At 45.2% G+C, this 18163-nt stretch overlaps 1 protein-coding gene across 6 annotated transcripts in view; it reads right to left on the reverse strand.

Annotated features, from left to right (window-relative positions):
- PDCD1LG2 (programmed cell death 1 ligand 2) overlaps positions 1 to 18163 on the reverse strand; it is a 97701-nt gene that overhangs the window by 22547 nt on the left and 56991 nt on the right. For all 6 annotated transcript variants that reach the window (XR_013967709.1, XR_013967710.1, XR_013967711.1 and 3 more), the window contains exon 7: positions 11277 to 11349. The gene's annotated coding sequence lies outside the window, so the exon portion shown is untranslated. The remainder of the gene's footprint in view (positions 1 to 11276; positions 11350 to 18163) is intronic.

The raw sequence follows: 18163 nt of genomic DNA on the forward strand, positions 1-18163 counted from the left end.
TGTCTCGCTTTTTCTGATTATTTGCCACACTGGCTGGAGGCAAGGAAATCTCGGATTAAATTCTGATAAGAGATAAATGCGGATCTAGAGACCTTACCCCACATTCCTCTCTCTCTCTCTCTCTCTCTGTGTTGAATTTAGGTTTTGCTTTGAACATGTTATCCCGAAGTCACATGATAGCCTACCGTACTCAAGATTCTCAGTTCCCCTTACTCCAGAACCATGCTCGTATCTTCAGAAACTGGTCTGAACGAGAAGAAGGTGATGTAAGAGGCGAAGTCCAGGATGGGTTTCTGCAAGGTATCAGTATGTCTCCCGGAGGAATCTCTGGCACCATTCCAATGTGAAATTCTGGATATTGACTGAGGATTCTTAGACCTTCACCCCCCCTTCTTTTATCAGCCGTGGCCGCTGTGAACTCCCGCAAGTCCAGCACCGACTTCATTTCATAGAGCAGCCCGTGACCCCAGGAAGATATAAGAGGCCTGAGTCTGAGTCCCCACTTCTAGAAGTTCACAGTCTCGTCAGGGCAGTGCTCACGTGGAAACAACCGAGGAACTCTCACAAAGCAGATCAACGGACCCCCCCACCCCCTGCCCTGGTGAAAAGACTGCATGGAGATGTTCCTTTCCCCGGGCTGGACCTTTCTCCCCGAAGCCCAGAGTCTTTGCGGTCAGAGGAGACTCACTTTCACAAGCTGGGACCTTCGCCTCTGTTTTTGGCTTCAGCCCCTCTAGGCGAATTCATGGTTTTGTCATCACCTCTTCTTGTCCTCAGGATGTTTTTGCAGTAGAAATTGCTGCTTTCAAAAGCTTCTGAAGCTTACGAGCAAACGGTATCTTCGGAGTCTCCCTCCTCTTCCCCTAGACTCGAAAAGACATTACAAGTCAGGAGTATGCTTGCGGGCAGCCTGTTTCTTTGCTCTTTCTGATGAGTTTTCTACAGGTGCTGACTGCAGCCTTTCCATCTCTTTTCACTAATACCTGTTATAATCCCTTTAGTAAAATGGGGCTTGGAGGACCTGGTCTTTCCAGCAGCACATTAGCAGATTCCCAGATCTCTCGCTCATAGTTCAGCTGATTTACCATGAGGACTGAATGAAGTTATTGTCTGTGCTTTCCTCTCTGTAGCTCTTCATTTCTTTCTCTCATCATTCCTTCATTCAAACGTGTTACCGAATGCTGAGCCGTGACAGGCACTGTGCGAACAGATAGAAACTGAGAGATGAATGAGACCCCACATCTGGTAGAAAAGACCGTCAGCTCCTTTATGTGATTTGGAAAAAGTCAGCCCTTCCTCCTGGTGGAGGCAGCTCTGTGCCGGGGCTCATGGACAACAAGTGGGGACAGAATGGATTTCAGCCCCTTCTTGCCTCTTTGGCCAAGGACCCCTGTGTAGGGCATAACCTGAGTGGCCCTATGCTATGAACAAGGACATGTAAACAGCATATTATGGTACAGTGTGATGAGCACAGAGGAGAGAGGACCTGACTGCCTGGTAGGCTGGAGAACTGGGGAAGGTTCCCTGGGAGAGGTTACATGTGAGCTGAGCCGTGAAGGAGCTCGTCCAGCGAAGGGGGGTGAAGGGCAGAGGGAAGATGGACAAAGCCACACAGGTCTAAGAGCCTGGCACGTTTGGGGCTCTGCAAGTCACCGATGATGTCCAGAGTGTCCAGCAGGTGTGTGAGAGTGGGGGAGACTTGGCAAAAATTGAATCTGGAAGACACTTTAGCAAGGATCTAAGCTAAGACCTAAACTCCAGGCCCGTGCTACTCAAAGTCTGGTTTGGGTAAAGTCTGGAAGCCAAAGGGCAGCTGTGGCTTCACCAGACACACTTTGAAAACTGTAGAATCCTGGGTCCCACCCAGCCCACTGAATCGGGACCTGCACTTTAATCAGCTCTTTGGGGAGGGGGGTTTCAAGGTGGCTGTGTAGGAAAATCCTGAGCTCACCTTCTTTCCCTCTGAAATTGGTCTGAAAATCCCCTACTGAACTGCTCCCCACAACAAAGGATAAAAGGACAACATCAAGATGGATAGAGAGACAGAGATATGGTCTCGGCTAATAAAACTACCGACCCATTGTGGGGACATCCAATGGGGGGAATCTCACCCATCCGGGGCTTCTCCTGGAGGAACAAAGGTTGGTGCCTCCCATCAGGCACCCCAACTCTTGGGATCTGTGCCAGAGAGACGAGCTCCCCAAACCAACGGGACCCAAAGTGCTCTAGAAAACAAAGGGTCTCCTTTCAAATGGCTTGTGTCGGGGGGGGGGAGCTCACTCACCCCACGATCCAGTGCAAAAGCGCAAATATGAAATTCCCTTAGGCTGTACTTAGAGGAGATTCATCTGCTAGTCAGGGGACATCTGCTGGGCGTCAGGGATAGTCGAGTCTCTCCCAAGGCAGAGGTGCCAGTGGGTGTCATCTGTGCACTTTCCAGCTGCCCTGCTAAAAGCCAGCAGCCCCCGCCAACCACATAGAGGCTGCCCCCCGTTCACCTGGCCCTGGTGGCCAAGGCCAGGGGTGGGGCAGGGATCCTGAGCTAAAACTATCAGAATGCCAGGTGTGGGCCAGGGCACTGCACAGGCAGCTTACTGAAACGCAGCCCCAGTCTTCGTGTGAAAAAGGCTTGTTTTCTTATCCTGGAGCTTCAGCCTGAGAGATGGGCTTCAGGGTTGCCACACAGCTAGAGGCTGTGGAGGTGTTCCCAGAAAACATCTCCTGAGATGCACCATCCTTGCACACCCCCTTGGCCCTGTGATAGCTTGGTAAGACCTCACAGGAAGGAGCTTCTGCATTTATCTGGAGCCCTGGTTCCTGAAACTATTGCCCAGGGACACATCCAGAGCTCCCAACCTGGAGACCAGAAGGGCTTAACGACCGTGGCCTCACAGGACTATACATTCTGCATACTTCAAAAGCTTCTGTGTGTGGGTCTGACTTCCAGTCAGTCTGAAAGTGGCTGCTAGTGAGATTTCTCCCCTTGGAACACTGATAGGCCTTGGAACACTGTTAACAGCAGAGACTTACCAAAAATAAACCAGGCCGTTTAGATAATCATAAAGGTTCAAGAGACAACTGAGAACTAGGACAAGGGTAAATAAGAAGTTTCATCACTCCCACAAGGCTATTCCTTTAACCCTGAAAGAGGCAGCTGTTTCGGCTATTCTGCAGAAACACAGCATCAGGCAAAATGAAGAAACAGAGAAGCCGTCCTAAATGAGAGAGAAAGACAAAACCTCAGAAAAAGACCTTAATGATAGGGCTGTAAGTGGTCTGCCTGATAAAGATCCCAAGTAATAGTCAGGACAGTGCTCGCTGAGCCCAGGAGAAGGGATGAACAGAGCAAGGACTTCAAGAAGGAGACCAAAAAAGAGAAGAAAACAACAAGCAGAAGTCACAGAGCTGGCGAGTACAATAACTGAGCACAGCAGACTGGATGAAACAGAACAGACCGGTGAGTTGGAGGACAAGACACGGAAACCCACTGAGACAGAGTGGCAAAAAGTAAAAAGAACTTTAAAAAATGAAAAAAAAAAAAAAAGAAAAAACGAAAAAACAACAAACCTCAGAGACCTTGAGGAGAAGAAGGAGGGGGAGCGAGAAAGAACATGTATATATCCATGAAGATATCACATGTGTCAATGGATAGGTCATCCACTGACAGAATATTAATAAAGAAACATCAGCTTTAAACATTGCACTAGACTGGATGGACTTCATAGATACATAAAGAACATTCTATCCCAAAGCAGCAGAATTCACATTCTCAATTACGTGTGGAACAGTCTCCAGGACCGATCACCTGTTTGGCAAAACAAAACAAGTCTCGACAAATTTAAGAAGATTGAAGTCTTGTCAAGCATCTTTCCCAACCACAATGGCGAGAAACCAGAAATTGATCATAAGAAGGAAGCTGGGAAATCCACAAATATGAGGAGATTAAACACCGTGCTACTGAACAACCACTGGGTCATCAAAGAAATTAAAAGGAGAAATTAAAAAATACCCAGAGATAGATGAAAACTGAAAAATGACACACTAAAATCTATGGGATGCAGCAAGACTTTCTAGGAGGGAAGTTCATGGCAACACCAGTCTGCCTCAAGAAACAAGAAAAATCTCGAGGAAACAACCTAACCTTACACTTAAAAGAACTAGAAAATGAAGAACAAATGAAACCCAAAGTTAGCAGAAGGAAGGACATAGTAAAGATCAGAATGGAAATAAATGAAATAGAGACTAAAAAGATAATAGAAAAGATCCTCAAAAACAAGAGCTAGTTCTTTGGAAAGATAAATGACAGAAGCTGTTAGCAAGACTCACCACGAGAAGAGAGAGAGGGTCAAATGAAATCAGGAATGAAAGGCCAGTCACACCTGACATCACAGAAGGACAAAGGATTGTAAGCGACGGCTACACCAACATGTCAGACAACCTAGAAACATACAATCTTTCAAGACTGAATCAGGAAGAAACAAAAAATCTGGACTGATTACTAGAAAGGAGATTGAATCAGTAATCAAAAATCTCCCAACAGACAAAAGTCCAGGACAGGAAAGCTTCAGTGGTGAATTGTACCAAAGAGTGGAAGAACATTTCACATCTAGCCTTCCCCGGGAGAAGTTAATGTGAGCTGAGCTGTGAAGGAGCTCATCCAGGGAAGGGGGGTGAAGAGCAGAGGGAGGATGGACAAAGCCACCCAGGTGTGAAGAACCCGGCATGTTTGGGGCTCTGCAAGTCACTGATGATGTCCAGAGTGTCCGGCAGGTGCACGAGGGTGAGGCAGGCTTGACAAGAATTAAAGCTGCAAGACACTTTTGGCAAATGATCTGAGCTAGGACCTAAACAAACCCAATCAAACCAAACCCAGACTCAGATTCAGAGAACAGGTTGAGTGTTGCTGGAGGGGAGGAGGGTTAGGGTGAGGCAAAATGGGTGACGGGGATCAAAAAGTACAAGCTTCCAGGGGTACCTGGGTGGCTCAGTGGGTTAAAGCCTCTGCCTTTGGCTCAGGTCATGATCCCAGGGTTCTGGGATCGAGCCCCGCATTGGGCTCTCTGCTCGGCAGGGAACCTGCTTCACCCTCCCCCCCCCCCCCCGCCTACTTGTGCTCTCTGTCAAATAAATAAATAAAATTAAAAAAAAAAAGTACAAGCTTCCGGTTATAAAATAAGTAAGTCCTAGGGATGTAATGTACAACATGGGGCATGTAGTTAATAACATTGTATTTAAAAAATAACTGTATTAACTTTGTATGGTGACAGTTGGTAACTGGCTTATGAAGGTGAACATTTTGCTACATATACAAATGTCAAGTCACCATGCTGTGCACCGGAAAGTGATGTAATATTGTGTGTCCAGTATACTTCATTAATGATATGATAAAGCTCTCCAGAGGTTCAAGGGTGCATTAAAGTTCAAGGAGCGATGGTTTAGGAAAGAGCTGCTAAGAACTAAGGGTTTGTTTTAAAGGTGTTTTCTCTAGATATTACCTATGGTACTTCCCTTTACAATGTCACAAATCTAGCGTCAGTGGATTTCCCATCCAGGTGCTTCAGTGATATTAACTGCAGTTCAGTCATGGATAACAGGGCCTGAAGAATTTAACTCTCCCGGAAGCACCAGCAAATTGAAACAGAAGGAAGAGAATGCAGGCTTCTTGGCTCACCTTTTTCTTTTCTCTTTTGTCTTAACTACCTAGGCTTGTTATATCTAGAGCCTTTTGCCTGAGAGGTGCGGAAGTGGACACCTAAGTCTAGACGGCACTGAGGCTGGAAAGATGGACCAATCGAGAAGCCTTCAGCCTGGAGGTGATGCCTGTGCACCATCCTGGAGCCAGTGGAAAAAACGGAAATAACCCTAAAAAGATCCTAGGAGGAAAGGAAGGCGAGTGTCATCTGTACCCAGCCCTCCTCATCTCTTCCGCCTTTTCCCTTTTACCCATTCATTCATGCAATCGTTCAATTATTATAAGCACATATTGAGCACCTACTGTTTGTCAGGCACTGATATCTTTGCATTCCTAGTCACTACAGAGCTCTCTGCACACTTTTTCAGGTCTCCTAAGAAATCCCTTTCCAAAGCTTCTGCTGTCCTTCCTGTGCTAGACTTTTCTCCTTCCAGCCCCAGGTGCCTCATGGGAACCAAAGAAACGCTTGAAGCTGGAAGGCTCTGGGGTTTTTGTTCTATGCTCAGTCCTCTGCGTGGGGGCTGCCCTGAATCTTTTCCTCCAAGAGGAATCCTGAGGGGGGACAAATCCAGGCTCAAATGAGGTTTCAGCACCTGTGGGAGGTTATTCCTGCAATTGGCTAAGGGACTGGCTCTGGATTTTGTGTGTATTGGCCACTGAGGTGTACGAGTGGGATGTACGGGGAAACATAGACTCATTTCCCTCAAAAGAAGAGTGGGTTGAAGAGTAAATTTGAGGTGCCCAGGAGGGACCTTTGGAGAGGCGAAGCAAAAGAGAAGTAATATTCTTCCCCCAAAGTGTTTCTGGGAATTCAGCATAGAAATCCCTTAAGGTCATCACAGTCTCATCACTCAGTGATGGAAAATCATGTTACCATAAAATAGAGTTGACAAAGGAAAGGTATAGTTGGTGGTAGGGTGGTATTTGCATTGGCTTTTAAATTGAATTGTGCAATGTGACTGCAGAAAGGCCAAGTCAGGTGCTCACCCTGGGCTGGTAGCTTTGCTTACGTGATCTCTCTACCCCCTTCCCACAGGTAGCCGGTTCCTCTAAACCCCTGGGTGCGGGGTAGCCAAAGGGGAAGGCAGGGGAAGAAACATGCAAATAGCTGCCTCCAGGGGCAGCTTTAATTTTCAAGATAAAAAATAACAGTTGGGCTCAATTATACAGGAATCACTGAAAAGAAAATATGGTCTAGATCTCTTCATCTCTCTATTTCCTTCAGAACATTTGTAGTCACTGAAGATTGCTTTAGGCAGGCCTCTGGGTTGCTTGAAATAAAACAGGAAAAAAAAGACAGAAAGAGGAAGAAAGTAATCTGCAATTAATTGATAGGTGCAGACCACCTCGAGGGTCAAGTGGTGGGATTTATCTTGGAAGGAACCGAGGTCAGGCTGTTGTAATTCAGAGTGAGATGGTAACAGTTCTTCTCCAAGTGTGGTCTGTGTCTCCAAGTGTGGATCCCCCAAAGGGTCCCTGGTCTGCAAAGACCTGTGTAGCCAGTGCTTCCTGAGAGGGACCAGAGGGGCGGCAGTGAATATCAACTGGCAGAACGCAAGTGTGCCTTTACACATAAACACGATTTTGCTTGGGAAGCAGGATGGTTTTTCAGCTTCGACTGTTGGGGCCAGACGACTAGAACAACGTGTATTGGGAAACAACGGATTGGTGTCGCTCTCCCAGGCAACTGCCAGATGTCCTGGGATGGATGGATGTGGTCCCTTTACTCCTCTCGACCAGAGAAGGTTAGTCGAGTTTGCTGATGATGGGCCTGAAACTGCCTTTCGCCACTTCTTTTTCCTTTGTGGCAGTTGGCTGAGTGGAGAGGAAGTGTCTGAACTTGAGCCCGGGCAGCTTGGTTTCAGTTACAACCGGAAGTGAGTGTCCAATGGAGAGCAAATCACTTATGTGTGTGTAGAAGTAGTGAACCTATCTTCCAGTTCATTGCACTTCTTAATTACGTCTTGCTTAGATGAACTCCAAAATACATTTTCCTCTGCGGTTGGCATAAGAAATTTTGGAGTTAGAGAGCAATGTATTTGGGCTCCAGGACTATTGCCGTTTCCAGTTGCATTACTTTGGATATGGGACTCTCAGCTTCCATTTCTCAACAGAAAAATGAGAATAATCCTATTTATCTCTCCAAAGTGTTCGAAGGGGTTAAATTTAATGATATATGCAGAGCAGCCCACACAGTGTTTAGCACAGCAGACTTCCCCGGGGATTCCTTCCTTCTGCACCTTCACTTGGGCACCAACTAACCAAAGCTTAGTGAATGATTAGCCACTAGTATGGTCATTTGTCTCAAAACCTATGTTGAGGGACAACAGAGTCTGCTCAACTAGCAGTGAAAAGCCGGGGATTTTCAGGAAATAAGCTCTTAACAGAAAATTGCCCTATGTAATGAGGTGCCCCAGCTTCAACTGGGGGCCAATATTTCATGACATCTTAATTGCTGGAAATAGGAAGTTGGGGTGTGGCAGTAGAGAGAAGCTGCTATTTCTTTTTTCTCTTTCTTTCTTTTATTTATTTTTTTTTGAAGCTTCTATTTCTAAGTTGCCAGATTTTTTCCCCCAGAAAGAACATTTTAAATTTACCTTTGAGGTTGATTCTTTCACGGCGGGGGGAGACCATAATAATTAGTTTAATTACATAAATGTAAAACCAAGATCCTAACTGGAATGGCTTTGGCTATTTGGCTACATACTAATGGGGGTGGGTACGTGAGTATGTTATCCTTACTCCTCTCAACAATGCTGGGGGGCGGGAGATGGGTTATCTCACCTGGGAGGAAACAGGCTCAGACAGGGGCCAGCCTGTGGGTGTGTCCCTAATCAGTGGCAGAGTAGCTTCGACTCAGGCCTTTATCTACAGGTCTCCAGGCAGGCTGGTAAAGGTCATATAAACCCAACTAGGAAACTTTATGAAATCAGTCTCCGTTTCCCCCTTTCCCCATGAGCTTTTGCCACGTGCCTCCCCAGGGTGGTGTATCTCTGCTGAAGTTAGCCGCTGTTAGTGAGGGAGAGTGTTTCATTATCCCCCAGTGTTTTGTGGTGAACAGTCTGCTTTTACAGCATGCTACGCCTCTCATCTGCCTTCCTCTGCCTGAGACACCAAAAGAAAATCCTGAGGAATTCTAGCTCCTCAGCCTTACTGGTATTGCCAGGGGAGCGGGGGGTTGGGGTTGGGGGGGCGGGCAGTGGTGGCTCCTTAATTCTGTAAAGGACTGCCTGAAAACATAAAACCCTACAGAAGAATTTATGGCCCAGCCCCTGACTGAGAGGTTTTGTCGGACATCCCTCCAGTTCTTCCAGGATCCCTGTTCCCTCCCTGGGTGTACAGTCCTCCATTGACCAAACCAGCGGTTTCTAGCCAGCCCCTCCCCACCCCCTTCGTGACTGCAGGATAAAGGCCCCGTCATGGGTTAACCAACGACACATACCCCAACTGCTTTCCCCGTTTGAGTCATCTTATGACATCTTTCCCTGTATATAGTAAACTATGTAAAAGGTCAGAAAGACGGCTTCTACGATCTGCAAGTCCCTTGAGGACAAGAACGATGTCTTACTATCTCTGCCTCCCTTGTGCCTAGTATATAGTGCTTAGCACTAAATCCGTGGTAAATGCATGAAAAAGATAACACTGTGGTTTTCCCATAACTACATCTTCCAAGGAGAGCCCTGGACCCTACATTCCTAAAAATGGCCCCTTCTCCCAAGTCTTAGTCTGTTGCCTTGGTTGAGTTAATCAGTAGCTCCTAGGGCACTTCTTGAAGTCTAAAAAGGCTTTGAGGCCTACAGGAAATAATCTCGGAAGTTGAGTGTTCAGGCAGAAAGATGGAGACATGCAGGTGATGTCGGTATAGTAGGAAGGACAGGGACTTCCCGGCATCCCTCTTCACGCGCCCAGACGCAACCACTTCTTTTGCCTGCAGTGACTATCTGGATGCACGTCTCTGAGGTGGTAGGACTCCTGGCTAGTGCCTTAAAACCAAGCCCTCCGGGGCGCCTGAGTGGCTCAGTGGGTTAAAGCCTCTGCGTTCGGCTCCGGTCATGGTCTCAGGGTCCTGGGATGGAGCCCCGCATTGGGCTCTCTGCTCAGCAGGGACCCTGCTTCCCTCTCTCTCTGCCTGCCTCTCTGTCTACTTGTGATCTATCTCTGTCAAATAAATAAAATCTTAAAAAAAAAAAAAAAAAACAAAACAAGCCCTCTGCTCTTCCTCAATCCTGATGTTATCCTCCAGGTAAAAGGCAGGTATTGTCCACCCTTTAATTAGTCTCTCATTTGTGTCATTAGCCTCACTCTGTTCCTAGACACAAGGAGTGTTGAAAACAGGATGTTTGGGTTTAAAAACAGAGTTTAGAGGGAAAAAGTAAGAATATTGAGAAAGGAATATGGCTGGGCGCCTGGGTGCCTCAGTTGATTAAGTGCCCGCCTTCTGCTCAGGTCATGATCCCAGGGTCCTGGGATCAGGTTCTGAGTTGGGCTCCCTGCTTGGTACAGAGCCTGCTTTTCCTTCTCCCTCTGTCTGCAGCTCCCCCTGCTTGTGCTCTCTACCTCTCCTTTTCTGTGCCAAAAAAAAAAAAAAAAAAGGAATATGGCAAGTTGACATAGTTCTCAAGGAACCATGCCAATGAGGTATGGAAACTGGGCTCGTTTGATGATAGATTGGTTAGAATATCTTGGTAGAGGAAAGTTCATTTGAGGATAAGATCTTGAGAGTCACGTGGCTGATGGAAGATCCCGGTCGGTGGTATCGCTGTGAAACAGAAGTGAAATTCCACCCTAGAACCAATGCATCAGACAGGGCAGAGCTGGAAACCATCTCATTCTACCATCACCCCCCCACTCCCACCTGACCCTGAAGGAAGTTGAGTGACTAGTTCGAACAGTTACAGATCTTAGGATAAAAAGGAGACCTTATGAGTATACTTCCCTCGGGAACGTAGTTCCAGGATGTGTGAATATTTCCAACAACTGGGAGATGAACTTTGGTGAGTAGCTCTAGTTGTTAGTGAGTTCTTGCCAGTTCTAGGTCAAACTCTACTTCTGTGAAACTCATACCTCTTGAACTCGGCTTTCATGTTTTCCCTTGATAATTCTTCTCCAGGAGAAATACACCCAACTCCCTTATGTATTCCTAATCGACAATGTTTTCCAGCCCTGCCACTATTTTGGGTGTCCCACTCCAGATCTATTGCCATCAATCAATGTCCCAGTTAAGTAGGGCGGAGAATAGAACAAAATACCTTAGATGCAGGCTGGTCTAGACAGAGAAGTTGCATCAAAACTATTTGTTCACAGTTCACAGTATCCTGCTATCGGATGTGCTAAAGTTCTTAGCTTTTTAACAGTTGGATTTCAACTCAACCCCCATTTGTGGTTACGGCACATTTGTCCTTTATGAATATGATGTTACTCATTATTTTACATTACGTCCTGAGATTTTTTTCACATTCGCTGCTATCAAAGCAAGCTTCTTCCATCTTCGGTGCCGACACACCTGAAAGAAAGACTTTGTATTCCATCTCCTTGGTCTTGACTTAGTCAAGCTGGGATCTTAAATTAGAAAACTCTCACTTACCTGACTGACTATACTCTCGGCTTTCTTAGTCTTCAGATAGTACAGGCTCACCTTCTTGTCCTTATGTGGGTTGCTAATTAAGACAGAGGTAAACAGAAAAAAAGACAATGTTTTAAAATAGATGCTTTGTCAGTCTGAGCTCTTTCCCCAGCCATATTAATTGATGTATATACATATCAATGCAACTCTTCGTACGTGCTGGGATAAAAATGAAGATGTTCTGTGTTTATGGCATCTCCTTGAGCTACTCAACTGGTAACCCTACTCAAAAAGAAATGGGCAGCGGCGCCTGGGTGGCTCAGTGGGTTAAAGCCTCTGCCTTCGGCTCAGGTCATGATCCCGGGATCCTGGGATCGAGCCCTGCATCAGGCCCTCTGCTCAGCGGGGAGCCTGCTTCCTCCTCTCTCTGCTTGCCTCTGCCTACTTGTAATCTCTGTCAAATAAAATAAATAAAATCTTTAGGGAAAAACAAAAAAAAAGAAATGGGCAAGTTACTCTCCTTCTCCAAACCTGATTTGCCCTAGCAGTAAATGAGAATGTGTGCACTATTTGCTTTACCACTTGTCAGGAAGGCTCAACTAGATATTTGAAAATGCTTTGCAAATCTTAACGAGCCACGGAAATCAAAATGATGGTAACATTACTACTATCGAGTCCAATTGGTTCAGGCTCTATTCGTTTCCCTCTCAAACCTGTTTGCAATGCTGGAGAGCCATCAGTTCCCGACAAAACACCATGATTGGATTTCTGATCGGTCCCTGCCTCCCTGTCAGACCCGCCTCCCCTGACGCCTCACTTGGATCCATACTCAGATTATGATTCACTTGTTTCCTCCTGTTGCCATTTGCAGATTCTGACCTGGCTGCCTGTCAGGGCTTGTGGCATGAGACCCAGTTCCCATGTGACAATTCCAGCTCTGGATGGACTCCTCAGCTCAGTGCCCAGCTGCCAACACCCAGGGGCCCTGAGTTTGTGAGAGGCATGGCGAAAGGACTGAATGAAAGATGAGCGATGGCTGCCTTCAGACCCATGTCTGCCCCTTCGCCTGTGCTTTTGGTCTCTTGTGGACAGACAGAAGGACAGATAAATAGACCCACAGATAGGTGGATCAAATGAAATGCCATATACAAAAGCAAGTATTACACGTTCTTATACATTTTGCCCTCATTCAGGGCTGATTTTCAGCAGTCACTGGATACTAGATAGAACTAGTATACAGATACTAGATAGAACTATCTAGATAGAAAATAGTCACTGTCCCAAGCACCCTGAGTGACCCCCACCATCCTGACCATCTTGCTGCTTCCCCATGTTCCCCAGATATCCTCCTGGCCACCACTCAACCACCACCCTCCAGAGGTTTCCCCAGCCTGTGGTCCATTGCCACTGCTGGGCAGGTCAGTGAAGTTTGCAAATATCAGCCTTGCCTCCATTACTGATCTATTCCTTACTTGTCACTAAAAATCTTCTAGGCCTAGTACATTTCTCATTCCCTCCCACCCAGTCCAATTCCTTGTGTCTTATGGTTTGTTTCCTCTCATCAGACACTTAACTATAAGTCTTGCTTTTTTTTTTTTTTAATCATGTTATGTTAGTCACTATACAGTACATCATTAGTTTTTGATGCGGCGTTCTGTGATTTGTTGTTTGTGTATAACACCCAGTGCTCCATGCAACAGGTGGCTTTGCTTTTTCTACAACTTTTCCCGTGTGGATTTCTCCAGCCCCTTGAGAATCCCTGAAAGTACGGGTTATCTCATAGAGAACGTGTGCCCCTCACATCTCACATGGTGCTGACTCGGGTGGGGGGGGGTGGTCTAAGACCCCAACATGGACTCTGATGGGTCCCTGGGACTAGACCAGCGGCCTTTCCCCCAAGATGGCCCTGAAAGGGAGAAGATGTTGTTGGGGAGTCCAATGAACCCCCAATCTCATTGATGAACACTCAGAAAAGTGCAGTATCTACTGGCCTGGGCTTGAACTTTTCTTCTTTTTTTAGTGTTCAACATTTCATTAGTGGCCTATATAGAGCACCCAGTGCTCATCACCACACGTGCCCTCCTTCATGCCTGTCGCTCCGTCACCCCATCCCCCCGCCCACCTTCCTCTGTAACCCTCAGTTTGGGGTTACATGAGATCATGAGAGACTCTGGACTCCGGCTCAAACTTTTCATTTCACCTCTCAGGGGGACTGAGCTGGAGACAGTGGGACCGGCATTTCCCCAAACAGCTTCCAAATGTCACATTCCAGCACCTTACACGCACTGTTCTCCCCTTCTCTTCATTTTTAGACGAGAACTCAAACAATGTGTGTGTTTTGGAAAGACCCCTCTCACTCCCCACCCCTGACCTGCCTGCCCCCAGGAGGGTGGTTTCTGAGGTCAAGTCCCCAGGGCTCAACGTGGAGCAGAAGGGAGGCGCTCACGCATCACATGTGTGTGTCACACGTTCTGTCACAGGCTCGTCATGCGCTGTGTGCGGAGGCCGGCGCCACACCTGACTGAGCGGGCAGGATGCTGGCAACCTTCACGCCTCTGCGCACTTTCACTTAGTCAACTTTTCTTTTAGTTTCTTTTTAGTGTTTCTTAAAAACATGGGTGAAAATGTGCACCTGACATGAGGGAAAAAACAGGGGCTGTGCTCATAAAATTGTTGCCAAAAATACTATAATATTTGTCATTCATGAAACCTTTTAATTTTCAAGAGATAGACACTGAAACTCTAAAATTATTTGATTTATTTATTTGAGAGAAAGAGAGCACAAGCAGGAAGAAGGGCACAGGCTGAGGGAGAAGCAGGCCCCCCACTGAGCAGAGAGCCCGATGTGGGGCTGGATCTCGGGACTCTGGGATCCTGACCCGAGCTGAAGGCAGACACTTAACTGACTGAGCCACCCAGGTGCTCCTAAAATTTCAAAATATTTTTTAAAAAATCTTTTAAATTTAAATTAAATAATTTAATTTAAAACATCAATTTTATTGTTTTTTTTTTTTTCAGATTAAAAATATAAAATGTTGGGATGTCTGGGTGGCTCAGTCGGTTAGGCATCTGCCTTTGGCTCAGGGCATGGTCCCAGGGTCCTGAGATCCAGCCCCACATCGGGCTCCCTGCTCAGTGGGGGGCCTGCTTCTCCCTCAGCCTGCTGCTCCCCCTGCTTGTGTTCTCTCTCTCTCTGGCAAATAAAATAAATAAATAAATACATAAATGAAATGTAAAATGTGTTTTTTAAAACCTTCCAAATATAGGAAGAATATAAAGAAAATAAAAATTGACCATAATCTCACCACACTGACAGACACAGAGACTGTTATTACCATTCTAATTTCACAGTTGAGACAGCAAAGGAGAGGAGGAAGGAAAAAAGGAAGGAATATAGGATTTTAGATTTTCTTCCCAAACGTGCTAAAAGCAGAACTTTGTGGAAGTAAACTCCATATTTTTTTATTGACGTATAGTTGATATATAAAATTCCTTAGTTTCAGGTATACAACATAGTGGTTCGACATGTATGTACATTATGAAAGGATCACCACAATAAGTCTAGTCACCATCTGCCATTGTACAGAATTATTACCCTATTATTGACAATATTCCCTATGCTGTGACTTATTTATTTGAAAACCAGAAGTTTATACCTCTTCCAACCCTTCCCCTATTTTGCCCACCCCCTCACCCTTCCCCTCGCACCCACCAGTTTGTTCTCTGTAACTATGAGCCTCTTTCTCTTTTACTGTTTGTTCATTTGTTTTTAGAATCCATATGTAAGTAAAATCATAGTTCTCAAAATCTGATAGAAATGACAGATATTTCATATTTCTATTAATACACTGCCAGAAGCACCACTGCTATTTCCAAGTATCACAGGGTTTCAACGGTCAATAAGCAGGGCGAGCTCTGGTTTCCGTATCATGATACATATCTATATTTTAACATGGAATGCTTTGCAGAATTGTGTGCACAGGGCCATGCTAACATTCTATCTTTCCAGCTTTAGTGTAGGTGTTGCCAAAGGGAACACTTAAAATAATACTTTGCAAAAGTGCTGTACAATACCAAAAATTTTTGTAAAATAGAGAAAACCATATCATACCAATTATTCCGTATTTCCATATGATCTTTACAACTGTCGTTTTATGACTAGATAGTAGTCTGCATTCCAAATACAAATTACTATGACTAACTCACTTGTATTTTGTTTGACGGGTTATTTCCAGTTTGGGGCCATTCAGATAAGACAGTAATTAGTACATTTTTTCATATAAGACACATTTTACTTCAGTCTGTGGATTCCTTTAGAAAAATCATTAGAATGGTATTTTGGGGTAAAAGTATAAACCTTGACATGGTTCTTGCTACATATCCAAGCGTATTTTTTTTAGTTCATTTTTTTAAACTTTAACTGAGTATAGAGTTATATACTTTGCTTTTTTTCCCCTTACTCAGTGTTATGGCAAAGGCTTTTTCTAAAAAATCACACATTTAGGGGCACCTGGGTAACCTAATGGGTAAAGCATCTGCCTTTGGCTCAGGTCTTGATCCCAGGATCCTGGGGTGGAGTCCTACATCAGGTTTTCTGCTCTGTGGAGAACCTGCTTCTCCCTCTCCCTCTGCCTGTCTCTCCCCCTTCTTGTGCACATACTCTCTCTCTCTGTCAAGTAAATAAATGAGATCTTCAAAAAAAATCACATATTTGCAAAGAATGTCTCTATATCTTTAGCTTTCTATATCTTTTTGGATTATTTCAGATTTATAGAGTATAATTACTTAAGCAAATGGTACGGCAAATTGCATGGTCTCTGATCTATAGACAAATACATCTCAAAAAAATTGTACTGATTTATATGACCACTAGCAATTTATGAGTCCACCAATTTAACAACATATTCTGGAGCAGTGTATGTTATCAATAAAAAGGATTTGCCTGGGTGGCTCAGTCAGTTCAGGATCTGCCTTCAGCTCAGGTCATGATCCCAGGGTCCTGGGATCGAAACCCAGCAGGCTCTCTGCTCAGCAGGGAGCCTGATTCTACCCTCTCCCAGTCCCCCTGCTTGTGTTCCCTCTCTCACTGTCTCTCTCTATCAGATAAATAAAATCTTAAAAATAAAAAAAAGAATTTGCCAATGTTATGATTGAAAATGCTTCCTTAAATTTTGTTTTGATTTAAACTTTAAATTACCTATAAGTTGAGCATTTCATGTGCTGAGTTTTAAAGCAAAGGGGATCGAATGGCATCGGGGGAGGAGTCAAGATGGCAGAGAAGTAGCAGGCTGAGACGACATCGGGTAGCAGGAGATCAGCTAGACAGCTTAAAGCAAAGGGGATCAAGACACTGGGAAGTTGACTGATTTGACCAGCAGTCCGATTGTATTTCTTTTCTCTTTTTTCTTTTTAGCTCCCCCCCCCTTTTTTTTTCTTAAGCCTGGTTATATTACTGTTCAATCTGTACAACCCGGTATTCTGGGCATTAGTTGCTTCCTCGGTACTTCTTGTAGCTGTTCTAACATGGAATTCTATTTTTATAGGACAAACAGAACTGAGAGGAAAACATGCTATTTGGAGTTTACTTCCCCTAAGAGGAGCCTGCTGTTGAGAATACAAAGTCGTGTTTGACAATAGGTCACCAAAGGTAAGCAGAGGGAAGAGATGGTAGAAAGAAACTGGATCCTGATGTCATCGTTAGACCCCTGTGCCCACCCACACCTTTGGCTGTTTGGTGACATAAGCCAGTGCATTCTGTTTTTTTAATATAAACCCATTTGCATCAGGTTTTCTTTCAATTGCAACCAAACGATGCAACTGATACAACTTCTACAAAATGCATTTACAAATTAATCTATTTTATTCTATGTTCTTGGCCAAAGCAGTTCCCTATTGCTATCTTCTTGTCCAGTTAATCAATAAATATATATTAGGCTCCTGTTATATGGGCAAACGCCACAAAGTTTAAGAACGTTCCTTGTGCTGCAATGTAACTGGAATCCATTACCTCTGTATTTTCCTCTCTCAGGGAATATATCTCCATTTACCTAGGTAAGTTTTGGCGCAGGAATTGGTTGGTTATTTACCTCCTGTTCTCAGTTCCAAACCTACCTTCCTGCCAGGAAGGGGTTGGAATTCAGCAAACTGTATCTACCAGATTCCCTTGCCGGCTGACTTCCTGTAAAGTTCAATAGATGGGAGGCCCTAGGGCATGGGAATGCGGGAGGCGGAGAATTCCTTCCTGTTTCCAGTTCCTGCACTTGTCACTTTGGTAAGCAGTCCAGGTCAGAAAGTTAGCTGCTGTCTACAGCTCTAATATTTGGGTCTCTTTGCTATCTACTTTTTGCTCTTTCTACCTTCTAATATCTTTATAACCAATTCCTAACATTAAATCCACTCCACTTTCCTGACCAGACCCTGGCTGGTACAGGACTGGATACCAGGAGTAATCCTAGGAAACAGACTCTGAAAAACAGGATGCTGGGCTGGATTTGCTTCAAACTCAGAGCTGAACTCTTGACCGGTAGAAAACGGGAACGGGTAATCAGCATACAATGGCACTGTGATTCATTACACTAGGGGCTATCCAAGCTAGGTCGAGTGTCAGCAGAAGGCAGGGTTTTGGAGACACACTAATGGCCCAGAGTTTACAGCTCAAAGGCTCAAATCGTCTTCAGCGCATCACAGGGCTTCTGAGCCTGCCCTGAACACATCTCTTATTCCTTTTAGTTATAGGACAGATGCATCTAAACAATCAGACCCAAGTCCAACAGTCACAGACTGGCCAAGTCTCACATGTGAAAGCTGAGGCAGGAATTTGGAAGGATAGGACCCTGACGACTAGGAACAGGAATGTTGGGCGGACTTGGACGAAGCTGAAAATTTTGACCGCCCCTAATCCCTCAATA

Source organism: Martes martes, assembly GCF_963455335.1.
Source record: "Martes martes genome assembly, chromosome: 12".
Taxonomy (NCBI): Eukaryota; Metazoa; Chordata; class Mammalia; order Carnivora; family Mustelidae; genus Martes; species Martes martes.